This window comes from Lissotriton helveticus, chromosome 9 (genome assembly GCF_964261635.1).
Source record: "Lissotriton helveticus chromosome 9, aLisHel1.1, whole genome shotgun sequence".
NCBI lineage: Eukaryota > Metazoa > Chordata > Amphibia > Caudata > Salamandridae > Lissotriton > Lissotriton helveticus.
The window spans coordinates 608,335,608-608,345,169 of NC_136070.1; the positions used below are offsets into that span (position 1 = coordinate 608,335,608).

A 9,562-nucleotide genomic window follows, 5' to 3' on the forward strand; every position below is an offset into this window, starting at 1 on the left:
ACAAATATATATGTATGGATTGTGTATAATATTTAAAATGTAATATGTTCTAGGCACCTCACTAAAATAATGGTTATATCAAATAAATGAATAATAGAGGTCCCAGAAATGAATTCAAGGTAGTGAGATATTTTTTAAGCAATAAATGTAGATGCTAAACTCTAATTACACCGATGAATCATCAGGATCTGCTTGATATATAGATATAGTGTCTTGTACTGATAGATATCTTTCTAATACACAGAAGGATACCAATCACATGAAAGTGAGGACCCCGCTAATAACTGTCCTGATGAAGGTGTGACCTTATCTACGGTACCAACACCGAAACGCGTCAACGCACAGAGAAATAGAGAATCCAAGCAAAGCCTAGAAAATACCGACTATATATCAATCTAATAATTGTGGTATCAACATATGAATTGTGTAAAGCTATTGGATCCCACAAATTGTTAGAAATATCATTCGAGCCATTACAGTACATGGGGTGATTTGTATGTTTTGTATTCTTAATGCTATTGGAAATTACTGTATTGGGAAATATGTTTACTGTATTAGGTTTTTTATGCACTATTTTTATATAAAAAATGTCTTTTATGTATTTTTATTTAAATGTATGAGATGTCTTTACATTGTATGCTTTCAGAATATTTGTTCTTTCTGAAATTTTAACCTGAAATAATTTGAATTTATTTTAATAGAAAGATTGTAAACGTTATATCTTAGTCCTTGGCCTGTTCCCTGAGAACACGTGTATGGGTGAGGTGGGACTCTAGTATAAGTTCTATATATACTGTTGTTTTATAAGTTAGTCCAGGGATATTCTACAGACTTGCTTGTTCTGTATTTGACACCTTCTGTGCAAACAGACTCTCAGCTAAAAACACCTTCTAAATTTGTTGATGTTGATTATAAAAGTGTGATTGAAGGAGAGTAAGACATGCTTTTTGCATCCGTTTTAGCCTTCAATGAACAGCTTAGGGCCTGATTACAACTTTGGTGGTGCATGGCCTGCCCACCAGATTATGAGTACAACTTGGGTCTGGGGGGCTTTTCTTTTGCTGTTCCCATGGCAGTGCCCTGAAAACGGGCACCACAACGGGAGCGCAAAAGATGTTCCAGAACAGCATGGACTGTGAAGTCCATTCCCTGCTGGTGGGGAGCATGGCCAGCCTTGCATATTGGATACCCCTATCTGCTGCACCACTGCCAGGGAACAGCAATTTCCTGGTGCAGCCGGCAAATAAGTCCAAATGGCCGTCTCTGAATAGGATGGCCAAAGGACTGCAACCGCTGTGCCACTGCAAGTCTGGCTATCTCGTAATCAGCCCCTTAGTCTCCCTCATAGTTAAAATGCATGTCTGTACAATAGCTTTCTTAAATTCGCTGCTTCCTAGACAAAAGTTCTGAATTGAGGGTGTTTGCTTAGGTTTCCGCCGTACACTTTACCTTTATGACCCAGTCCTGTATCATGTTTTTCTTTACTAACCCACTACTGGCTAAAGAGTCTCTACCCCTGGCACATACTTTAACCCCTTCCATGCTGATGACGAGCTCAGCTCGTCATCAGCGTTACCTGCCGTACGCTGATGACGAGCTGAGCTCGTCATGTAACGCGGTAATTTTTAAAATGCCGCATACAGCGGGAAAAGCCGCTGCACGCATGCGGTTAATCCCAGGAGTCTCATCAGAAGGTTGCATAAAAGTACACTCAGCACCCCAGATCAGCTGTTATGAACGAGACAACATTCATAGGAATAGGGCATGCAACAAAAAATGAAGGAACACCCTTTAACACACAAATGTCCAGAAACCCTGTCCTCTCATGATAATAGATTTGAGACAGTCCAGGAATTTCCATCAAATAGGTGAATTGTTAAAACCACAGGCCCCATAAAGGTATGCTACTGAATCGAAACTTTCATATTCAGGCTCAGAGCTAATAAGTAGATTTTATCTTTTCTTAAAGCACAGTGTTCGAGGAAAGCATTCATAAAGACTGGCGGCAGACCTGGGCGAGCCACGGTATGTCTGCTTGGAATGTTAAAAGTGTAACTCTCACACTGCTGCGTCAACATCCCTCATTGCAACTGCTCTCTCCCTATGGAGCTCTCTGCCACACGAAACTTGTCTGGACATTCACCTCCACTTCTCTCACCCTTTAAAGTGTGTGTGAGCATGGCAAAAGGCATGACTCAAGGAAGTAATGCAGAAAGACAGAGGGAAAAGACACAGGTGACGAGGAAGAAGATAGCTTGTGAGATATGCAGAAGGAGGATTTGCAGAAGATGTGAGTGAAAAAGTAGCTAACAGTAAGAAGCTGCAGAGAAAATAGGTGTGAAGGGACTAACAGGAGTGGTTGATTTACTCCACAGACCAGTATTCTTTCTACAGGCCTAGCAATTTTCCATTCACAGTCTAATGTTTTCATGATTGAAACAAAAAACATTGTTACTACTTATTGATGCTATACTGCCAACAAGCATTAGCAAAGCAAATAGTTCTAGCTAGTTTTAGGCATATGTGCATTGGTATGTGAAGATACAGTAAAAAAAAAAATCACAGTCACTCAAATACTTTTTATTGGTTTTATTTACTAGGAAGAAAGTATCAATCAAAGTGTCACCCGTTTGACATTAGAATATCTCCCATATGCACATTGAAATCATAGAAAAGTCACACATAAGAAACTCCCTTCATTTCAAGGTTTTTCCTAGCAGCTCCTTCCATTCATTTGAATGTCTTTCTCTGGAGCTTCAAGTGCAACATTGCTCCCCTTTCAGGTTTCATACCATTTATCACCCTCCCGGTGACTGCTCCTCTTTCTTGGAGGAACCCACCGACTTTACCAGTGACCAATACTCTCCAAGTGACAGACAGATTTTTATGGAAGACTTTATTCTCCACTGGGGCTACTTGGAGGACTCAGCTGCCAATAGGCTTGCCACTTTTCTCTCAGTAGATGATCTTATCCAACACTGCATGGAACCAACACACTTGAAGGGCTCTATTTTTGACCTTGCTATATCCAAAGCGGATATACTAACTATTGCTGTCCCTATTCCAGTAGACTGGTCTGGCTACTTCCTCATCCCCTTTTCTCTTCACCTATGTCACTCTGTAACTCTTGGCCAACCTAAAAGGACTACTACCTGGTTCCGCAACACCAAAAACATTTATTTTGACATTCTTTGCGATTCTGCCATGCTATCACTTCCAATATTAGACCCTAATTCCGATGTCAATGATCTTTACCTCCCAATGCCTCTCCAGCCTTGCAGTCGAAATTGATAATGTTGCGCCACTTCACAGCAAAAAGAAAAGGCCTATTGCTTCTGCTCCATGATTCAATAAATCCCTTTATGCAGAAAGGAAGAACCTGAGACTCCAGGAGAAACAATGGAGAGAATCACCATCCACCACTAATCTCTCTATTCTGCGCTCAGCACGATCAAAATACCACAAACACATCTTCCATGAAAAAGCGTCATACTTCAGAACCCTCCTCGACTCATCCAAAAACAGACCCTACAAACTATTTGACCTCATCAAAAATACAAACGTCTCTCCCTCAACCTTCAAGCCTGACGATCCTCCAAAGAAAGCAGCAGAATTCAATATATTCTTTGAGGAAAAAGTGAAATCACTGGTGGGTCAGGTCATTCACTTTACCCCTCAGAGGAGCCCAAATCCTTAGTCACTTGGCAGAACTATGACATCATTTCTGAAGATGCCCTCCTCAAATTCATTCTTGAAACAAAACCCTCTAACCATTCTTCCAACCCCAACCCGAGTGACATCGCCATTGACTTCTACACCCACACTGTTTCCTATTGGACCAGTCTGGTTAACCTCTTCCTCAGCCAAGACTCCCTTCCTGTAGCCCTTAAAACAGAGCAAGTTACCCCATTTCTTAAAAAACCCTCTGCTGATGCGAATGACCTCAACAACTTCCGCCCCATCACCATCCTCCCTTTTCTTGCGAAAATCACAGAGATGTGTAGCGAAACAACTTTCCCTACATATTAATGATAGCAATCTTCTCGACGAATTCCAATCTGGTTTCATGCAAGACTGCCGCTCTGAAACAGCCATGCTGCAAGTGATCGATGATGCCCTTCGTGTACTTGACTCAGGGGAGTCTTGTCTTCTGATTCTTCTTGACCTTTCTGCAGCCTTTCACACTGTTAATCACATCACTCTCCTTAACACTTTAAAATAGAGAATGGGCTTGGAAGGCACAGTGCTGAAATGGTTTCCTTCATTCCTCTCGGACAGATCTCAAGTGATTAAAATAGCGAACAGCCTTTTGTCTTCAATGGCGGTAGGTCAAGGCTTCCCTCAAGGATCTATAATCGAACCCACTCTGGTCAATCTTTATTTGAAACCAGTGGGTAATCTCTTAAGGAAATCTGGGATACTTTAACACCTCTATGCTGATGACACCCAAATCTACCTTATGGTGTCTTCCTCACACGACATCTCAATCCTCAACTCTACTCTCAACTCTATTCAAAACTGGATGTTAGCTCATCAACTCATTCTAAATCCTTCCAAAACTGAATTCCTCCTCCTCTACCTCACTCTCTCCTCCTCCTGTTCAATCTTGGATGAATAAACTGAACTTACTGAACAACAAACCTATCATTGTCGACAGCGCTAAATCCCTTGGTGTCATTCTTGACAAAAGGCTCAATCTACACTCCCACATCAATTCCAATGCAAAGAATGCAAGTTGCCAAATGCACCTTCTCTGGGGGATTCGACCTATCTTTCTGAAGCAAGACCTAAAAACCTTGGTCCAATCTCTGGTTCTCTCTAGATTGCACTATTGCAATCCTCTGCTTGCTGGGCTTCCCAAATCTCACCTTTCTCCTCTCAAATCCGTACTCCATTCAGCGGCTCATTTTGTCTTTGGGGCCAAAAGAAGTGACCACATCACACCCATACTTTTTTCTCTTCAATGGCTTCCCATTGAAGCAAGATCAATCTACAAGACTGCCTGTATCTCCCACAAATATAAACAACGAAACAAATGCCAATACTGCTCAATTCTTTTTCTCAAAGAACAACAAAGGTGAGTAAAAAAGTTTTTTTTTTTACTTTTTTTAAAATTATTTCCTTTTTTAGATTTTTAACATCCGACATTAATGTATCACAAACTAAAGTGAATGCTACCTCCTTTTTAGAATTCCACTAGGGAGGAGGAGAGAACTCCTACTACTAAGACAGATATGTGAATATGTACATAGGTGTGTCAGAAGGCATGAGCAATCAATGCAAAGGTTTACAAACTAAACAATTAAATTCAGACTCATTCATCAGAATCATACAACATCATATTTACCACATATATACAAAACATAAGACACAAGGTAAGGGGTTTGTGAAAAGGGGTTTGTGTGAGAAAAAGGGGTTTGTGTGAGAATAAAGTCCCTGAACCTATATCATTTCTTAATCCAGGGTTCTAAGGATAATCAATAGAATCTTTTTCTTATAACCACACTAAGTAGTTAGGCCACCATATACTTTATCCTTTCTAACTATTCACTACTATGATTGGCCTAAAGAAACTAGAAATTATTTTTTTTAAAACACACAAGGTCGAAAAAACACAAGGTCAACGCATTTCGAATCCCTTAGACTCATGGGATTCTCTTCAGGACCATGACAGAAACCAATCTGGAAGACATAAAAAACACAATGACATTCAGTCAGTTATCACAACCAAATGACTCTCAACTTAACATTCAGACCAGCCCTCACTCATGCAGTACCTGTTGGGCTTTCTTGAAGTCTTGTCTGTAATGAAACTGTGGGCAGAAAAAGGGGGGGGCGAGTCTGTCAGACTTAGGGGCTATAATATGTAATCTTCAAAAGGCATTTGCGATGGTTCTTACTCACTTTTGAAGGACGAGTAAACTGTTTCTCCTATCGATTGATTCAATTTCCAGGTTCAGTTGGTTGTAGAAAACTTGACTTCTTCTATCCGTTTTTTTTATCTGTTGACAGTGAGAAAAGATGCGTCTTTTTAAATAATCTGAGCTCAATAATGATCTTTCACGTCCATGTAAGAAAAAGCTCTCACGTTCTGTTTATAAGTTGTGCACATTGCCAGGTGCGGACGTTTGTATTAAAAGATCTATGTGCTTGGGATTATTCGTGTAGGGACAACCTTTAAGTAATACGCATTTTTAGCTCGCCGTACGAATCTCGTTATTGCTCTAAGTTGAACGCAGTTCGAGCGGACCACATTCCGACTCATATCGGGACAGCGCAATCTTACATGCAACTCTCCGTTTCAGACCATTGAAGGCTTCAACTGTCAGGGGCGGAAATTCGAAGTAAACGTGCTTACCAGCAGTTCCAATTTTCCGGAGTTCCCGTTTGGCGTGTGTCTCAGGCGCCGTCATTGTACGTCATACTGCTGGTGCTTAAATTCGGAATTTCTTCATTCTTGCTTGGCATGCTGGGATGTGTAGTTTTTTGGAGATATTTCGCGTAGTACTCACCTTTGTTGTTCTTTGAGAAAAAGAATTGAGCAGTATTGGCATTTGTTTCGTTGTTTATGATTGTGGCGTAGCCTTACTGCGCTTAAGCCAAACCCTTTTTGTTCTTGATGTATCTCCCACAAAGGCTTGCACACTTCCTCCCCTCGATACCTGGCAAATAAACTGAAAATGTCTGGAGACTCTAGACCTTCACGTAATGCAGAAAAATGACTGCTTGAGCCCCCCTACCTTCAAAAGGGAAAGATCGATGCCTCAATCCTTCTCAGGCAGTGCGGTCAGAATCTGGAACTCGCTTCCTCCACTACTCCGTACCACCACCTCTACCCGGACTTTCAAAATTGACCTCAAATCTATTCTCTTCCAAAGGCACTTCCAGAATTAATACATCCCTTTTCATGTCCCTCAAGAGAGTTCTTACAATGTTGTATATATGTAATATATTTGTAAACAATGGGATTCTATCAATGTGTGTGGTGACTAATTTTATATGATATCATATAAAATTAGTCACCACTCACATTGATAGAATCCCATTGTTTACAAGTCTAGTTCAGGAGGGTGATTCTATCATCTCCTCTACACTTCCCCAATTGATTTTTTGATATATGTAATATATGCCTTTACGATCCTAATCCTATTGTGTTTTTTGTTTTTTTGTGACTGGCATTTATTGTTTATTTTACTTTTTCATCTATCTCGTTTGTATCTGTAACGTGTAAGTATGTACATTTCCTCATGTAACGTACTTGGTTCTATTGTGAAGCGCTCTGACACCTTTGGGTAAAGTCCGTGCTATATAAAATTGCATTAAATAAATAAATAAGCCACCTGAAAACTTGGCAGGTATGAGAAGGAATCTTCTGACAGAGACTCAACGGGGCCCCCTTGGACTGATTTGTCCTCGTGGAAGGGCCTGGGTTATTTCTGTCATCATATCACTAGAATATTTCTGACTGAATTATTAAACCTGACAGTAAAGACCATGCAGGTGTGCGGCAGTATGTGTTACAGAAGCGAGAGCTCGCAGGCAGCATTGGCTTGTGGACCAATATTTCAAGTCTTTTACCACACTGCCACCTAGAGGCACTGGAAGTCCTTTGCAACGAGGAGGACTTGGCAGGTTGAGAACATCTTGGCGCGAGAGAGTGAGCCTCCAAAAAGGGATACAGGCGCCGAATGACTTCAGCAGTTTGTGGGGCTTAACGAGAAATGTGGGGAATACGAGGTCCAACTTTTCGTAACGCAAATTCTGTCGTCATATCTGTAGGTGACCACACGTATAGAATAGGGATTTTGAGAGACTTCTTGAAAGGCTTGAAATGCTACAGCCACTGTTTATAAAGGGAGCTAAGAAGAGACAAGTTGTCTCGTCCTGCCGGATACGACGCGGCTGTTCCAGAGCGCATGCGCAGTGCGAGAACAGCGTGGGCCTGTGCTGTTGCTATGACTCCTGCCGCGTACTTCCCACTGTGGCATATGAAATAGGAAACGGACAGGTGGAGATCCTGGACGAGAGGGATAAATAGAAGCAGTGCAACCGAGATAAGGACCAATGGGAGGGAGGGAGGGAGTGTGGAGATGTGTGAGGGAATTGATTGCCTCTAGGCTGGCTCTTCATGGTTGAAAATCATCTAACAATGTATTTCACATGTGCTTAATATTACTGTTCAGCCTATTTATAAGTATTCCTACTTTTGACAGGTACCAGAACTGAAACCCTGGAATGATTTGTTGACGATCACACAATTCATTATGTATGGCAGGATTCAATCTCAGCACACCTGATTTCAAATTGGCAATAAAGAGCTCTTGAAAGACTCACATTGAAAGAAAGGGATAGGGAGATGTGTTGGGCCGGATACACTGGGCCAACATGTATTGCACCAAATAATTACAGCCCCCACACAGCTACAGTTTGGTGCTGTCGCGCAACTGACCTTTTCAGCCACACCCCTGCGCTTTTATTAGCGGCACACGTGATTCGCTGGGACATAGCAAAAACCCCAGGCAGGTAGGTGCCAACAACTATACCACCCGAGACAATGTCAGCGGTGACTACATTACATTCCCCCCCAACTTTAATAAAAACACAAACAAACAACAACTGTGGAACATGGTTGTGTGTCCCCACAAACGCACTGCAAACAGTTAACCAGGGTGATGTAGTATCCGGCTGGATACGTTCTAGTGTTTTGCCCTGCTGTACCACACACTAAACACCCACCACAGACGTCACCAGTCAGGTGACCCTGACAATAAAAGGGGCCGAGCACACATGTTCCTGGACAGTTACTGCACCAGTATCCTATGTGTCTGTGTCCCTCATTTAACCGGATGTGGGCTGAGGCCCAAAATACCAGAGGGGAGACAGTGTGTCCTTATTCAAGGTATGCCTGACAGACTGTCAGGAGTTCACACCAGGAATTCCTTCAAACTGTGGACGGCACAGGATGGTATCTCAGGTGGCATCTCGGATGGCCACTTCGACTTGATGAGCTCTGGGTAGTGGATGTTGTCGCAGAGTTCCCCTCAGTGACTCCGTCCAATACGATCGGGCTCGATCTTGATCTGCCTGGACTGTCGGGGTAATTTGATTGGGTGTGAGCATGGGGTGATGAGGTCACACGCATCATCCTCCGGCAATGAGGTAGAACAGGAGGAGAAGGTGGCTTCCTCCTGGAATTCTCCTCTGGCTCTTTTGAAGAAAGAGATGTTACAGGTGACTTCTTTGTATCGTCTGCGGACTGTGACCATGGTGCCTCATCACCTGATGACGACCTACGGGGGATACTCAAAATGCAGCCTGAACTTGCAGGATATCGGTCTCATCCTTCTGTAAAAAACTCCTGACCAAGACACCTATATGAAGTTAATGGCGGCAGCCATCATGTATGAAGGACTTAATGAAGTCCATGCACCAAAGGCCAAAGCAAATTCACCCTGAAAGTCCATGCTAGACCAGACCAATATTAGGTTAACAAAATGATACAGGCACCAAACTGCAAGGACCATTTAATTGTGATTATATGTAATTAACTAAAGGCACCACT

General features: G+C 42.1%; 1 long non-coding RNA gene across 1 annotated transcript; it reads right to left on the reverse strand.

Moving 5' to 3' along the window:
* Window positions 1-2,564: 2,564 nt before the first annotated feature.
* On the reverse strand, window positions 2,565-6,426 carry LOC144782870 (uncharacterized). The gene is made up of 4 exons (XR_013601291.1): window positions 6,359-6,426; window positions 5,905-6,002; window positions 5,778-5,813; window positions 2,565-5,682 (listed from the first exon to the last, which is right to left on the reverse strand). It is a non-coding gene; the product is annotated as an uncharacterized LOC144782870 (long non-coding RNA).
* Window positions 6,427-9,562: the final 3,136 nt, after the last annotated feature.